Source organism: Pongo pygmaeus, chromosome 16 (genome assembly GCF_028885625.2).
Source record: "Pongo pygmaeus isolate AG05252 chromosome 16, NHGRI_mPonPyg2-v2.0_pri, whole genome shotgun sequence".
Classification (NCBI taxonomy): Eukaryota; Metazoa; Chordata; class Mammalia; order Primates; family Hominidae; genus Pongo; species Pongo pygmaeus.
The window spans coordinates 73,565,820-73,582,668 of NC_072389.2; the positions used below are offsets into that span (position 1 = coordinate 73,565,820).

General features: G+C 39.2%; 1 protein-coding gene across 2 annotated transcripts in view; it reads left to right on the forward strand.

The window, feature by feature from the left end:
* PIAS1 (protein inhibitor of activated STAT 1) overlaps window positions 1–16,849 on the forward strand; it is a 129,795-nt gene that overhangs the window by 12,684 nt on the left and 100,262 nt on the right. The gene's annotated exons all lie outside the window — the stretch shown is intronic.

The window sequence follows — 16,849 nt, forward strand, 5'->3', positions numbered from 1 at the left end:
CAGGAATGAGATTAATGGTCTTCTAAGTGTGAGTAGGTCTGGTCTGTCCATTTTTTCCAGAGAGGAATTCTACAATCTCTTGTTGAGGCTACTTACCTGGCTGATAAGTAAGGTAATCAGCCAGGTAAGTAGCCTTTACCTGGATAAAGATGTCCCACTTATGAGTATGCAGGCTTTGCTTAATCTCCACATGTTTAGACTTGTGCCTCACCCTTGATCTTAGCTCCATGCTGGTCTGAGTCTGGAGCCTCTCTGGTTCAGTTGTCCAGTAAGCCTCTGGCCTCTTGTGTTACGAGAGGCTAGGGGGCATGGTAGGGAAGTTGTCTCCTGGATATTTAGTTAGAGGAGACCTGAGGGTCTAACCATCCTGTGTGTTCAGATTTTCCAACAGCCATCTTGTACCTTGCCGCCTGTGTTTTTAGATTTGCTTGCCTTTCTTTAGTATTCCTCTCTCTAGGCATTGTAGGTTGTAGCTTCCTCTTCTGATTTAGTTACCACTGCATTGCCTGCTTTTCATCATCAAAAAGTTTGTTGAAATTTCTAGTTGGTTATTTTTTTCTTTTTGTCCTTGTGGATTAAAGATTTTTCTTTTTTTCTTCCCTCACTATCATTTTGTTTCTCTTTATGGGGGGAATATGGCAGACATTTGTATATGGTGAATTCATATTTAACTGGAGGTCATATTTAACTGGAGGTCATTCACTTTCTGTGAAGCTTATAATACAAACTATATTAATATATAATAATGATTCTTAAATAGTTGCCTATGTTGAATTAAGATTTATATTGAGTGGTAGTAGAAATTGTGTTATTTTCTAAGAGAAAGCTAGGTTGCTTTTTTTAAAAAAATTAAATTATATACAGCATAGTATGTATAACCTTATAGAAAAATGTGTAACTTATAGACAGGTAGTAAAGCAAACATCAAGCCTAATAAATAGAGCATTCTAAAACCTTGAGGGCTTCCTTTGTGCACCCTCATCCTCTCTTCCCCATTTCCTCTAGGTAACTTGTATCAGTAGTTTATTTTAAAGGTAAAAACTAGGAGTGAAACAATGGTTTTGTATATTATTGTTTGTAATGTTGTCTTAAAACCGTTGCATCTAATATTTTATATCATAGTCTTGTAAATTTCCAAATTTACTATAGCATTCTTCAAAGAGGAGGATTCCATAGGAGAAGGTGGAGAGGAAAGTTTTGGAGACCTGAAAATATGTTTAGGGTGAATGTGGTGGCTTACATCTGTAGTCCCAGCACTTTGGGAGGCTGAAGCGTGCAGATTTCTTGAGTGCAGGAGTTTGAGACCAGCCTGGGCGATATGGCAAAAACCTGTCTCTACAAAAAAATACAAAAATTAGCTGGCTGAGGCGCGTGCCTGTGGCCCAGCTACTCGGGAGGCTGAGGTGGGAGGATCGCTTGAGCCAGGAGGTTGAGGCTGTAGCGAGCTGTGATGGCGCCACTGTACTCCAGCCTGAAGGACAGAGCATGGCCAATATACGTGCTCATAGATTACAGTAAGTACATCTGATGATGTTTGTGGAAGAAGGGACTTAAGTTAATTACCACAGTGATTTATCCGGGGTTAAGTCTTTTTTTTTGAGACTGAGTTTGCACTCCTGTCACCCAGGTTAGAGTACAATGGCGTGATCTCGGCTCACTGCAACCTCTGCCTCCTGGGTACAAGTGATTCTCCACCCTCAGCCTCCCGAGTAGCTGGGATTACAGGCGTCTGCCACCATGCTCGGCCAATTTTTGTATTTTTAGTAGAGAAGGGGTTTCGCCATGTTGGCCAGGCTGGTCTCGAACTCGTGACCTCAGGTGTTCCGCCTACTTCAGCCTCCCAAAGTGCTGGGATTACAGGCATGAGCCACCGCCCCTGGCCTGGGTTAAGTCTTGAAAAGTGCTCAGGTTTATATGTGTCAATGCTGTCATCCATGAAGAAGTTGAATCATCAGAGTTATGAGAAAAGTCCAGCTTTTTGGCAGAATCATAGACCATTAAAGTCTGTATTACACCTTAAACGTTTTTGTCCTTTTTTTTTCTTTTTTTTTTTTTGAGGTGGAGTCTTGCTCTGTCACTCAGGCTGGAGTGCAGTGCACAATCTTGGCTCACTGCAACCTCCACCTCCTGGGTTCAAGCCATTCTCCTGGCTCAGCTGCCCCAGTAGCTGGGATTACAGGCGCGCACCACCGTGCCCAGCTAATTTTTGTATTTTTAGTAGAGACGGGATTTCACCACGTTGGCCAGGCTGGTCTCGAACTCCTGACCTTGTGATCCGCCCACCTCAGCCTCCCAAAGTGCTGGGATTACAGGCGTGAGCCACCGCACCTGTCCTTGTCCATTATTTTTTTGGATACGTTTAAAAAACTCTCAGTAAAACATAAAAATAGTTATTCCTTTACTGGGCTATAAGTATTCTTTGCGGCTATAGGTATTCTCTGCTAAATCTTGCAAACAAATAAGCATTCTCCCTTACGCTCCCCTCCTCCTTCCTTTTGTCCGTTTGGCCTTTGGTATCACATTTACTTAAAGCAAGGTTCTTATCCAGTCATTCTATCAATAAAAATGAGTGCTGATTTATATGCCAAATCAGCTGTGTTAAATGCTCACACGTCATTTGGGAATGAAATAGAATTTTTGCTTTTGTGAAATTACATTCTAGGCCGGGCACGGTGGCTCATGCCTGTAATCCCAGCACTTTGGGAGGCCAAGGCGGGCGGATGACAAGGTCAGAAGATTGAGACCATCCTGACTAACATGGTGAAACCCCGTCTCTACTAAAAATACAAAAAATTAGCTGGGTATGGTGGCGTGGGAGCCTGTAGTCCCAGCTACTCGGGAGGCTGAGGCAGGAGAATGGTGTGAACCTGGGAGGCGGAGCTTGCAGTGAGCCGACATCATGCCACTGCACTCCAGCCTGGGTGATAGAGCAAGACTCCGTCTCAAAAAAAAAAAAGAAATTACATTCTAGTACTCCTGTAAGTATATGAAAAATAGTTTGGTTCTCTTGTACCTTTCCATATTTGAATTTTTATAGAGAGCAGATGTTTTAATAATTAGCAAAAACTTTATTTTGGGAAATGTTTTCTTGAATATGAAATAACAATGTTAAATGCATTGTTAAAGTTTAATAGTCATTTGTTGTATATATGCTTCCTAAAGGTAGTTTTTGGAGGAAGGAGATGTGGGAGGAGCAAGGAAAAGATATGAAAGAGTTATTTTAGAAAGTTTGATTGCTGGCTCACTGGAAAGTTTAGTGAGATGCCTGTGACCATTGAGATTGACGACTGTGGATGTAAAATAACATCCATCTTCATGAGTGCATGCATTCTTTTCTCCTACAAGGTGGGAACTAGTTGAATGTGCCAGGCGTGGAGGGACAAGGGAATTTTGCAAAGAAATGTTTAGGGGCTAATGGATAGGGCATGACAACATCAATGAATTAGAGATCTTTGTGAATTGAATTCTTGAAATGAAGCAAGTAAGAAAAGGAGGTTGTAGTTGGAAAATGAAATGTTCGAGTTAGTGATTTTGAAGGTGGTGCAGGTTCTGCTGGAAAGGTCTAAGATGTGGCCCGGGAAGTGGGTAGCTGAGGGTGGAAAGTAATGATGAGGAGTTAAGTTGGAGCCTGAATGGCCAAGGCAGGTACTAAAACTTTACTTCAGTGAATGACAAGATGACCTAGAAGATGGGCTGTCCAGTACTATGGCCACTAGTTCTGTGTGGGTATTGAGAACTTGAAATATGGTTAGTCCTAATTAAGATTTGCTGTAAGTGTAAAACATACTGGATTTCGAAGACATAGTGTGAAAAAAAGAATGGAAAATATCTCATTAATAATTGATATTGATTGCATGTTGAAATAATATTTTAGGTTTATTGGATTAAGTAAATATATATCATTAAAATTAATTTCACTTACTTGTAATTTTTCGAAATAGAGATGTGGTCTCACTATGTTGGCCAGGCTGGTCTTGAACTCCTGGGCTCAAGTGATCGTCCTACCTCAGCCTCTGAAAGTGTTGGGATTACAGGCATGAACCACTGTGCCTGGCCTTTTTACTTTTTAAAATGTGGCTAGTAGCACATTTAAAATTATGTGTGTGTCCCAATATTTGCAGCTTACATTGTATTTCCTTTGAACAGCACTTTTCTAGAGATATTACTGCTCATAAGTAGAATGGGAATTAGGTGGGAGGACAATTGTAGGGGTTTGTAGAACCCAGTGGCAGAATCCTTTGGGAGAGGGAGTGGACGTTGAGGCTTATTTTCATTGAGCTGGTGCTTTCTCTTCTGCTGTTCTTTGTTCTTGGAATTAATGACCTTCTTTTCACCCCTGCCCCCCGCCTCTACCTCCCTTCCCTCCACGGAGTGGCTAACCTCAGGGAGTTTGCTTCATTCCTTTTTTTTTTTTTTTTTGACAGAGTCTCGCTCTGTCGCCCAGGTTTAAGCATTTCTCTGCTTCAACCTCCTGAGTAGCTGGGATTACAGGTGCATGCCACCACGCCCAGCTAATTTTTTGTATTTTTAGTAGAGACGGGGTTTCACCATGTTGGCCAGGCTGGTCTTGACCTTATGATCCACCCGCCTCGGCCTCCCACAGTGCTGGGATTACAGGCGTGAGCCACCGCGCCTGGCCAGCTTCATTCTTTTGAGGAGAAAAATAATAAACAATAATAGAAAGCAGTACCAACAAAACAACCATGTAAATCTAAGTAGTTAACAATGTATTCATAAGAGGAAGAGGTCACTTCTGGCTAAGCTTATTTCAGACTGGGCCTTAGAAGAGTTTTGGAAGTTGGTGGCCAGGCACAGTGGCTCACACCTGTAATCCCAGCACTTTGGGAGGCTGAGGTGGGGCGGAACACTTGAGTCCTGGAGTTTGAGACCAGCCTGGCCAACTCTACAAAAAAACAGAAATTAGCCATGGGGAGTGACGTGAATCTGTAGTCCCAGCTACTTGGGAGGCTGAGGTGGGAGGGCTGCTTGAGCCTGGGAAGTCAAGGCTGCAGTGGGCCATGATCATGCTACTGCATTCCAACCTGAGTGACAGAGTGAAACCCTGTCTTTAAAAAAAGAAAATTTAAAAAGGTGATTACTGAGATATTCTTTGAAGCAGGGGGAACAGCATGAGCAAAGGTAATGAGGAGAGAAAACATTGAGGTATGTTTGTGGAACAGCTACCAGATCCACATGTGGATATCTGTGTAAGAGAGTAATAAGAGTTAATGGGAAGTTGGCCGGGCGCAGTGGCTCACGCCTGTAATCCCAGCGCTTTGGGAGGCCGAGATGGGCGGATCACGAGGTCAGGAGATCGAGACCATCCTGGCTAACATGGTGAAACCCTGTCTCTACTAAAAATACAAAAAAAATTAGCTGGGCGTGGTGGCGAGCACCTGTAGTCCCAGCTACTCGGGAGTCTGAGGCAGGAGAATGGCGTGAACCCAGGAGGCGGAGCTTGCAGTGAGCTGAGATTGCGCCACTGCACTCCAGCCTGGGCGACAGAGCGAGACTCCATCTCAAAAAAAAAAAAAAAAAAAAAAGAGTTATGGGAAGTTGGGGCCAGATTGTTATGAGAATTTTCCACATTGAAACTATGTATAGAGTCTGAAACTATGTTGAATGCTATAAAGGAAAGGGACAGAATTCTGTAAGAACATTAACCAGGAAACCTGACTGAGTTAGTGTACTCAAAGAAGTCTTCCCTATTTCTGAACCATCTGAACTACAGACTTCCTCCACATCCAAGTCTTTTCAGATCTTCTTAATGTTATACCTGCCTTTCCTTCTCAGTTGTTACCGTCACTATTTCAGACTCTTGTAGTGTCAATTTCGTATTCATAAAACAGCCTCTAAATTGGTCTCATATCTTACATCCCCTTTCAAATTATTTACTCTTCAATTAGATTGATTTTTTTATGTCCATTTCCTCCCTTTAACATTTTCTGCAATTGAAAATGTTTTTATAACTTCTCATTCTTTGTAGGATTAAGTATAAACTTCAGTTTAGCCCTTAAAACTAAAAAATTATTGTTTGAACACTAGTTGCTGAGTTTGGATGCCAGTATGCTCAGTAGGCACTGGGTACATTTATATAATGTCCTTATTTGTGAGAGGTTATATGTATAATTCCTTTTTTTTTTTTTTTTTTGAGATGGAGTCTTGCTCTGTCGCCCAGGCTGGAGTGCGGTGGCGCGATCTCGGTTCACTGCAACCTCTGCCTCCTGGGTTCACGCCATTCTCCTGCCTCAGCCTCCTGAGTAGCTGGGACTACAGGTACCCGCCACCACACCCGGCTCATTTTTTTGTATTGTTTAATAGAGACCGGGTTTCACCGTGTTAGCCAGGATGGTCTCGATCTCCTGACCTTGTGATCCGCCCATCTTGGCCTCCCAAAGTGCTGGTATTACAGGCGTGAGCCACCATGCCCAGCGAGGTTATATGTGTAATTTCTAATAGATTTGCATTACCAATATGGTTTGTAATAATTAACAGGTGCCAAACCGTTGTTACGCATATTTATTGATGATGAACAAGACGGTCTCTATAGAGAGAGCATGTATTTTGGTCAAGAATTGACAAGTAAACAGGGCCTCTCTACATATGGCATAAGAGCGGTAAACTGAGTTAAACAGGAGAGCACATAAAAGGGTAAATTTTTTTAATGTTAGGAGTGGATTAAGGAAAATATCCCAAAGGTTGTGACATCAAAATTGAGAACTGAATGAGTTGGAGTTAGCTAGTAAAAGGCTGGGATGGGAGGGGGGAGAAGAGCTTCTCCTTGAAAGAACAGCATATATAAAAGTCCTGGAAGATGGAGAGTTGGTTAAAAGATTGGTTACAGTGGTCATGCTAAGGACATGGGGCCTCTGAGTGCAGTAGGTGATCATGGAAAAGTTTAAGCACAAGCGTGACATCATTAGATTTATATTTTAGAACGATCACTGGCAATAGTGAGGAGAATGACTTGGAGAGGATAATATTGGAGGCAGGGAGAAAAGTTAAGAATCTCTTGCAGACTCTGAATTAGAGTGGTAATAGGGACTTAGATATTTTAAGGTGTTAAGATTGACAGGACTTGGTAAATAGATTGGACGTGAACAAGAAGGTGGTGTAGCAGCTTCTGGCATTGACTGGTGATTTGGAGAGAGTTGATGTGTTAGATTCGAATATGTTGAGTTGATGACTCCTGGGATATAAGGAGAGGTGTTTAGCAGATGTGGATTTGGAGTTTAGGAGACCAAGGTTAGGCTGGAAATAAAGATTTGGAAATTGTTAATTTAGGGATGGTGTTTTGAAGTTACGAGTGGATGAGATCACTCAGGAAGACTGAGCTGAGTGAAAGGATTACTTTAGACTTAGGATTCAGTGATATTGTTCTTCTTCTGTCATAGAGTTTATCTCTACTTTTTTTTCCTTTTTTATAAATTAAATTTTTTTATTTTTATTTTTATTTTTAGACAGGGTCATGCTCTTTCGCCCAGGCCGGAGGCTTGATCTGCTGAGCCCAAGCCATCCTCCCAACTCAGCCTCCTGAGTAGCCTCCCAAAGTGCTGGGATTACAGGAAGTAAAATAACTTTTATTTTTAAACTTTTAAGAACATTGGCTGCATTGAGTATTAGGAGAAGTACTCTGTAATTTGATTAGCTATATGTTCAAGGAATGGTATTAAGAATGAGTTTTCAGTAATTGTTCTTTTTGACTGATTATGATAAACCTCATATTTTATTTCACTTTTTAATGTCCACAAAAGATAAAAGACTTTTTTTATAAAACCATAACCACAGATCATTTCTTTTGGCTAGTTTATGAATTGTCCTTTAGACATGGACAATTAAACTTTTTTTTTTCTTTTTGACAGAGTAAATTGTAGATAGCTAAACTTTGTTTTTTTGTGTTTTTAAAAAAATTGCTTCTTATCTGTAACTTTAGCATTCCTTTTTTTTTTTCTTTTTGCTTTTTCGTTTAATGTTTTGGATATGTTAAAATGGATGCTAAAAAGTATAGTCTGTTTGGGTTTTTGGCCTCAGAGTTTTGTGAGTAGCTCATTTTCCTTTTCCATAAATTTCAGGAAGAATGTGTAATATGTTTTCATGGGCCTCACCTTGAAAATGTATTTTTATGTACATTAATGGAATTTTTGAAAGAAAATAAAAACATTTTCTTTCTTTTTTTTTTTTTTTGAGGCGGAGTCTCTCTCTTTTGCCCAGGCTGGAGTGAAGTGGCGTGATCTTGGCTCACTGCAACCTCCGCCCCCCACCCCCCCACCCCCCCCCCCCCCGGGTTCAAGCAATTCTCCTGCCTCAGCCTCCTGAGTAGCTGGAATTACAGGCACCCACCACCACACCCGGCTAATTTTTGTATTTTTAATAGAGATGGCGTTTCACCATGCTGGCCAGGCTGGTCTCGAACTCCTGATCTCAGGTGATCCGCCCACCTCGGCCTCCCAAAGTGTTGGGATTACAGGCGTGAGCCACTGTGCCCAGCCAAAACATTTTCTTAAACTTGCTTTTGCTACTGTAGTAACTTTGTAAATGTTACTTTAAATCATAAAACTTAAATTTTAATCATAATAATCTGTTCTGAAGATAATGATCATAATGATCTGTAAGTTTTGTGGAAAGTTAGCAGTTTTACTTTACATAGACTAAAGAATGCTTTTGTTGTGAAATTATTTCTCTTATCTATAACTAGTAGAATAATCAAGTGAAAGTGTTCCATTCTGTGTAGAAAAGAAAGGGTTATTACTATTAATAGGCTTCTGATGGAATTTTAAAAAATATTTAGGCAAGCTGTCATTGCAAGACCTGAATAACTTTTTGCTGTAACCTATTTTTTTCTTTTTAATATTTCTCTGTGTAGTTTGTAAGGAATCATTCCTAGGGCTTTTTTTTTTTTTTTTTTTTTTTTTAAGATGGAGTTTTACTCTGCTGCACAGGCTGGAGTGCAGTGATGCGATCTCGGCTCACTACAACGTTGGCCCCCCGGGGTTCAAGTGATATTCCTGCCTCAGCCTCCCAAGTAGCTGGGATTACAGGCGCCCACCACTGCGCCTGGTTAATTTTTATGTTTTTAGTGGAGATGGGGTTTCACCATGTTGGCCGGTCTGGTCTTGAACTGCTGACGTCAGGTGATCCTGACCTCAGGTGATCTGCCCGCTGCCGCCTCCCCAAAGTGTTGAGATTACAGGCGTGAGCCACCGCGCCTGGCCACCTAGGGCTTTTAGAACATTTGTGTACATCTTTTTAAAAACTTGTTTCTGTCTAAAACTTATAAATCAGGACTGAAATATGATAACCTTAATTTTCTTGTGCACTCTGGAAGATGTTTATTTTTACCTTGAGATAGGGGAATCAGGCTGGGTGCGGTGGCTCACGCATGTAATCCCATCACTTTGGGAGGCCGAGGTGGGCGGATCATGAGGTCAGGAGATTGAGACCATCCTGGCTGACACGGTGAAACCCCGTCTCTACTAAAAATACAAAAGATTAGCCGGGCATGGTGGCATGCACCTGTAGTCCCAGCTACTCAGGAGGCTGAGGCAGGAGAATCGCTTGAACCCAGGAGGCACAGGTTGCCAAGATCGCACCACTGCATTCCAGCCTGGGCGACAGAGTGAGACTCTGTTTCAAAAAAACAAAGAACAACAACAAAAAAGATTGGGGAGTCCTAGGAGAAAAGAGTCATCTTAATCGCAAATAGTTGAATAATCTTCATCTGTAGCCTTAAATTTTATTGTTACTTGGAGGATGATAATCTCTTATGATATACTCAGGGCCCTAGAGAGTTGACACTGTCGTATTCCAAGTTCTTAAGGATGACTTGGGTGAATATTTAAGGGCACAATTAGCAGATTTTATATATGGCACAGAACTGGAAAGGGTGTGTTAAGATGATAAAAGGAAGAGGAATTCATATCATCATCTGTTGGGCACTTACTTGGTGTCATTAACTATACTTGCATAGGGGATATGGAGATGAGTGTTTACCCTTGAAAAACTCAAAATCTATGGGAGGACATAAACTGGGAAATCAATGTTTTACCACATTTTGTGATAATTGTACAATAGAGGGGTGTAGGATACAATTTTTCAAAAGGGGTTCGAAAGGCTGGAATGAAGAGCTGAAAAACATGAAGTTTAATGGCATGAAACATTACGTTCTACTTTTAAATTAAAAAAATTGTATTTGAGGATGAGGTGGTTTGACTTTATACTGTAGCCGTTTATGTGAAAAAGATAGAATAAAGGTTTTAGTTAACATAAGCAACAGGATGATGTGGATGCAGTTCCCCTCCCTGCTGAAACAAAAGAATAACACATACCATATATCCCCTCTTGTCCAAATAAAACAAACCTAAAACGTGAATGACTTGTTAGGTTATATTGGTAAAAATACCATGTTCATATTAAGAGGGATAGTAATACTGCTGTGCTGGAGACTAGTCACACTATATCTAGATTATTTCATTCACTTCTGAGTACTATGGACTGCAGAATGCTTGAGAATGATCAGGAGTGGGAAGGGGTCTAGCTAGTTGAAGGAAAAGAGTCCTCTTAACACATTTTAAGCATTTTAAGAGTCGATTCTGGTATACCAAGAGGACGAAATTTTAGAGCCATTGGGCGGACTTTAAAGGGAACTTTCAATTCCTAGAGCTTTTCGCTAACGTGGGCAGCTTTTAAAGGTTGTGAACTCTTAGAAGTGTTTTTAGCAGAGGCTGGGGGACCAGTCAAGAAAGTTGGAGTAAAACTTCATATATTAGATGGAGTTTTAGACAAGAAGATCTTTAAGTTCTATTTTTGATACTCTGTTGCTGTTATTTCCAAAAACATTTTCATACTATCCGATACTGTCTGTAGTTGTTATTACCGTGTAGCATTGTGTGGACATTGGCATTTGCCTTTTGAGTCTGAGCTCCACTACTTGCTAGCTCTGTTACCTTCAGTAGGTTACTCCTGTTGCTCTGAAATAGTTCAGTACCACCCCTCTAGGACTTTTCCTTAATCTCTATTCCAGGACCCAGACTGAAGGCTGTAATTTAGACTGTTTAGTTTAGAAGATGCATTCTTCTCACTTTTTGTTTTGTTAATACATGTTTCTTCTTTTAGGCTTTTCAGCTTTCTCTCAGATAGGGTATACTGTTTCTTTCATTGCCTCTTGTCTTATCTGAAACTTAGATCATCTAATTGCAAATGCAGTGTTTTGTTTGTTTTTGGTAAGGGGACAGTTAGGAAAGAATAATCTTTTAGAATTCAGTAGACTTAAAACTTCTTAAAGCCCTACTAAGTATTTTTAAATTCTAGATTTTATTTGAAAAGTGAATGATGATTGTTCTCATGATCAAGTACAGTACTAATTTTTAAAAGACCTACCTGTTTGTAGAATATTGAACATGGCCTGTAGTTTTTCTTTGCAGTATTTCCTGGTCCTGTCTCCTGTATTTCCACTGCACAGTTCCTTCTTAACCTTACATGTAGGTAAATCCTGCTTGTTGCCGTGTCTTTTAGCTAGAAGGTTTATTTCTTAGTTTTTTTCTTATTTCAGCCATCCTATTGGTGGTTACTTCAGTAACTTCCTTAAGCACTATTTCAATTACGTCTTTACTGCCTCTAAAATATGCATTTATTCCACTGCCTGCTCACATTATACTGTATAAATTCCTTGACTGTCATTTAGTGCCCCCTGTCACCCATTTCCTGTCCCTGTCTCCGTGTAACATATACTCAGCCCTGGCTGAGCTTGTGATAAGACATTGTATTAGTTAGTTATGAACTCTGGAGTCAGGTCAGATTTGAGCCCTATCTCCATCACATAGTTACTGTGTGATTTTAGATGTAATGTCAGTTTTCTTATCTATACAGTGAGAATAATAATACTCTGTCTTGTGGGTTCATATGAGGATTAAATAAGATAATCATGCTTACTATAATTAGTATGTTACTGGTACATTATAAGTATTTAATACATATTATGTTTTGCCATTTTTAGTCTATCAACCCGTGTAAATCACACTAAAAATTATGGTTGAAAACATTTTTAATATTTCACTAACTGTATGGATTGTATTTCCTCAACTATAGAAGAGTAGAAGAATGAGAAGAAAATTTCATTTCATACAGTTATAATGTTGAATTTTGAAATTTTAAGGAACCTTTGAGAACCTCTAGTTAATCCCTCTTTTTTTTTTTTTTTTTTTTTGAAGTGAGAAAACAGAACCTGTAAGATTGTAATTTGGTAAATTAGTGGCCAAGTCAGTACCAGAATCCAAATTCTGTATTTGCCAGTACCATTATATTGTATTGCACATTTATTCAGCATATTTTAGGTATTCAGTAACTTTTGAGAATTGAATTAATATGATGATTACGCGTGTTTCTGAAGACTGGTTTATTTCTATGTGTTCATTGTTCCTGTCTTCTCTTCCTATACATACTCATTTAGGGCCTGTGCATTGATCCAAAAAGCATTTATTGAACATCTGTGTGCAGAGCAGCCTTTTTCTTAAATAAGAGCCATATTTTCCCACCTCTGCATAAGAAGTTTGGCAGTGTGTTAGAAATTTACACTCTAAATTTTAAAATTAAACTAAGCCCTTAAAAATTTTTTTTCCTTTTTTCTTTTTGAGACGGTGTCTCACTCTATTGCCTAGACTGGAGTTCAGTGGTGTGATCACAGCTTACCACAGCCTCGAACTCCTGGGCTCAAAGGATCCTCCTGCTTCAGTCTCCTGAGTTGCTGGGTCTGTAGGTGTGTGCCACCAATGGGCCTGGCTAATTATTTTTTATTTTTTATTTTTAGTAGAGATGAGGTATTGCTGTGTTGCCCAGGCTGGTCTCAAACTCCTGGGCTCAAGTGATCCTCCTGCCTCAGCCTCCCACAGTGCTGGGATTACAGGTGTGAGCCACCACACCTGGCCTAAACTTTTTAGGAAAAATATTGTACTCCAATGTTATAACATTCTGAGTTGGATTTGTTATTTTTATTTATTTATTTTTTTGAGACGGAGTTTCGCTGTTGTTGCTCAGGCTGGAGTACAATGGTGCGATCTCAGCTCCCTGCAACCTCCACCTCCTGGGCTCAAGCGATTCTCCTGCCTCAGCCTTCTGAGTAGCTAGGATTACAGGCATGCGCCACCATGCCCGGCTAATTTTGTATTTTTAGTAGAGATGGGGTTTCACCATGTTGGTCAGGCTGGTCTCAAACTCCTGACCTCAAGTGGTCTGCCCGTCTCAGCCTCCTAAAGTGCTGAGATTACAGGCCTGAGCCCCCGCGCCTGGCTGGATTTGTTATTTTTAATGTTCAGGTTATCGTCAAGAAGGAGCTTTTTGAAGGATAGAAGTTTTATGAAATGTGGTAGTATATAAATAAGGATGATGTTTAAATTATCTATCAAAAATTGAAGCCATGGTGTACCATTTCAACAGTGTTTATACTTTGTTTAAAGAAGAATGGAATCTCTATTTATGTATAATTGCAATATTTTGTCATTTTGTGAGACCTCAATGCAGTCAATAAGATGGACCTGGAGAGGTGGAAGATAATTAACTAGAGGAGTAGGCACTACAGGTCATTTTCCAGTTGTCTCATGCTGCAAAATAAATAAAAGTTGAGAAATTGGGTGATTATGGAGAAGTATGTAACCAACCTGATTTGCTGCTTTGAATAGAAACTGTCTAACTAGGTTTTCTGGTTAAATGGGGCATTGTTGACAGATTGCTTATAGCTGCTTATTAACAATTTGTAATGAAAAGATTTAGAAATCATCCAAAAGTAAGCCCCATTGAATTTGAAAATAATAAAATACTTTTGTTGTTGTGTGCAGGCTTTAATGTGTGCAGTTACAGAATTTGTGATTATTCATTTGCTTTTGTGGATGAAAGGCAAAAGTATAAATGAAATATTATGACTTTATTAAATGCCTATTTTGTCTGTCTTCAGAATTCATTCTGATTTACAATTCGTTATAAATTGATACCAGATAAAGACTCATAATATAGAGTCTGCTTTATGACTAATCCTGTAAACCACTGCAGTGGGATGTGCGAACAAGAGTTATTATGTTGTTCAACAAGAAGTGCCTAATTCTTATCCACAGTGTAGATATAACCTTCAATAATGGAAGGTCACAGCTAATGAGACAATAAAACTGGCACTTTCTGTTTAGTTGCAAAAGCCTGTTTGCTTGTTGACGTTGTTTGAGTATTGTCTGTATTTATCTTTCTCAGAACATGGCCCCTGCCTCTGTGTAGTTGGGACAGAGTTTGCATACATATATATGTGTGTTTTTGTAAAGTTTTACATATCTGAAAAGGGGATTGAGTAAAATGTTATTGTCTTGAATGTATTGAACCTCCCATTCCACACTACTCTGCCCTTAGAACACTAGAAGCCAGCCTTATACCACCAAAGCAGGAGATTGGATTGTTCCTCTCTGTCAAAAGTGATCAGACAAAAGGAAGCAAAGGGAATCCAAACAAAATAGCCAGGTTATTGCCCAGTCATTCTAGATGAAGTACCCTGGTCTGCTCACTCATAGATTTTCCCATCATCTTTTTAGTATCTTACTCTTAACTATGTATGCACATCCCAGGATTGCCTCTCATTTAAGGAAAGCTTCAGGCATGAAAGGCAGATACCAGTGTAGGGAGAAGAAGAAAACAACATCAACACCCAATTTATATTCTCAAAAAAGAAAAATAACAAAATGTAGAGGAAAAAGAGAAATGCAGAAAATTAAAAGAGTTCATGGAAATTAAAAATTTAACGTAAGCGTTAGGAGATAAAATTGAGGAAAATCCCAGAAGATAGAGCTAAAAGACAAGAGATGTAAAAATACACAAGGAAAAAGAAAATAGAGTAAAGGAAAAATTAGATAATCAGTCTAGGAAGACCTTTGTCTGAATAATAAGTATATAAGAAAGAGAACACAAAGACATGGAAGATTATTGTGAGAAAACTTCCCAGAACTGAAGGACATACATCTCTAAGTTTAAAAGGCTCTACAGTTATCAGTTTATGCAATTAAAGAAAAGAAAAGACCAACCCCAAGGCACAACATTGTAAAATTTCAGAACACATTAAGAGAAGCTGCTATGATTCCAGATGGGGATATATAGTTGACTATGAAGGATTATGGGTCAGATTGGTACTAGGCTTCTTAACACTGGAAGCCAGAAAACAATAAGGAAAGGCCTTCAAAATCTTGACAGAACATGATTTCCTGCCCAGCACTCTGTACTGAGCCAAACTCAGTCGTAAGGGTAAATGAAGATTTTAAAAATACAATGCAAGGAATAAAAACATCGTACCTCACATGCCCCCTTTCTCAGAAAGCTGCTAGAGGAAATACCCCACCAAAAAGAGAAAAACCAAGAAAGGGGAAGTAGTGGGATAAGGAAACGGGATCCAGTATAAAAGAGAGACAAGGGAATTCCTGGGATAAGCTAAAGGGAAATTCCATGACCATAATTGTGCACCAGGCCTAGAGAGCCTACAGTCCAAATTGGAATACGGTGGAGGGCTACAGGAAAGAAATTAAAACTGATTTACCTGATGTATTTGAATATATTGAGAAGAAAGTTAATACTTTTAGCTGTTTGCAGATGAATTAGCAGTAGGTACCTAGAAACCTAAGCAAATGGAAAAATGGTGTAGTTATTAACTGTAAGGAAAGCAAAGTTATACAGAAAAGGAAGAGTAATCATGATGTACTTTTGGCTCAGCTGTGAATATTATTTACAGCCATAGTAATAATGTAAGTACTGACAATTGATTCAACCAAAAATTATGATAGAAAGATGAGGGAGAGGAGATGTAACAGAGCTAAACCATTATATTTTATAATAGGAAGTCAGTAGAGTCCTCAAAGAAAAAATTAAACAGCTGCATAGACCTACTACATAGAATATAGAGAAAAAAATGCCAGAAGAACTAGCTAAAAAGACTTGAAAGTGGTTGCCTCAGGGATTTGAAAAATTGTGGGGTATGTTAAAGGGGGAAGGGACTGCTGTTTTTCTTGTAAAACTTTTTGGTTTTTTAAATTGTGTTCACGTCTGTCAGATTACAAAAATTAGTTTTAAGAGGTTGCTCCTTACAGAATGCTCTTGTATTCAAAATATATACAGTTCTGAGGCATTCTAAATCCCCTAGGATTCTGAGAACTCTTATCAATTGAGGACGTAGAGTCAGCAGAATGCTATGAAATTGCTGAGGAAGTAATGATTTCTAATAGTAGTAGTGGTTGATGCAGTCCTTAGTTGTAAATATTCATTTTGTTGTTGTGCTAACAAATGGAGATTTTTAAACACCTTAAATAAATGCAGATTAAAATATATTTCATTTCAGCATCTCAGATGTATTAGTGTTTAGTTTTCCTCAGTGTTGTCAACACTTTTCATTGTGAATTGACTGCTTTATGCTTCTTCGCAGCTTTTCTGTTGAAAGATGCTTGTGTTTCCCGCCCCCTTCTTTTATTTCGTTTTAAAAAATACTGCATGCTTATCACAGTCCTTAAGAGTATGCAACAGCTGTTCCAGTAATAGCAATAGATAGCACCTGATTTTTCATTATACCTGATTATAAGTTGCAATGGTTAATTTGAATCCACATTCTTTTCTTATCTTAATCACCAGTTTTTAAAAGCCAGAATTTTGAAGCTTGAAATGGAGATTGAGTTAAATAAATTAATCTTCAAATAGGTTTTTTTGTTATCCAGTTAAAAGGCATGTGGTTCGTTTCCTCTTAAAGTCGGCATATTATAGCGTGAAAGAAAGTACATTTGGAGTAGAACCAGTTGCATGACATTCAACAAGTTTCTTAACCTTGCTAAGTCTTATTTTCCCACCT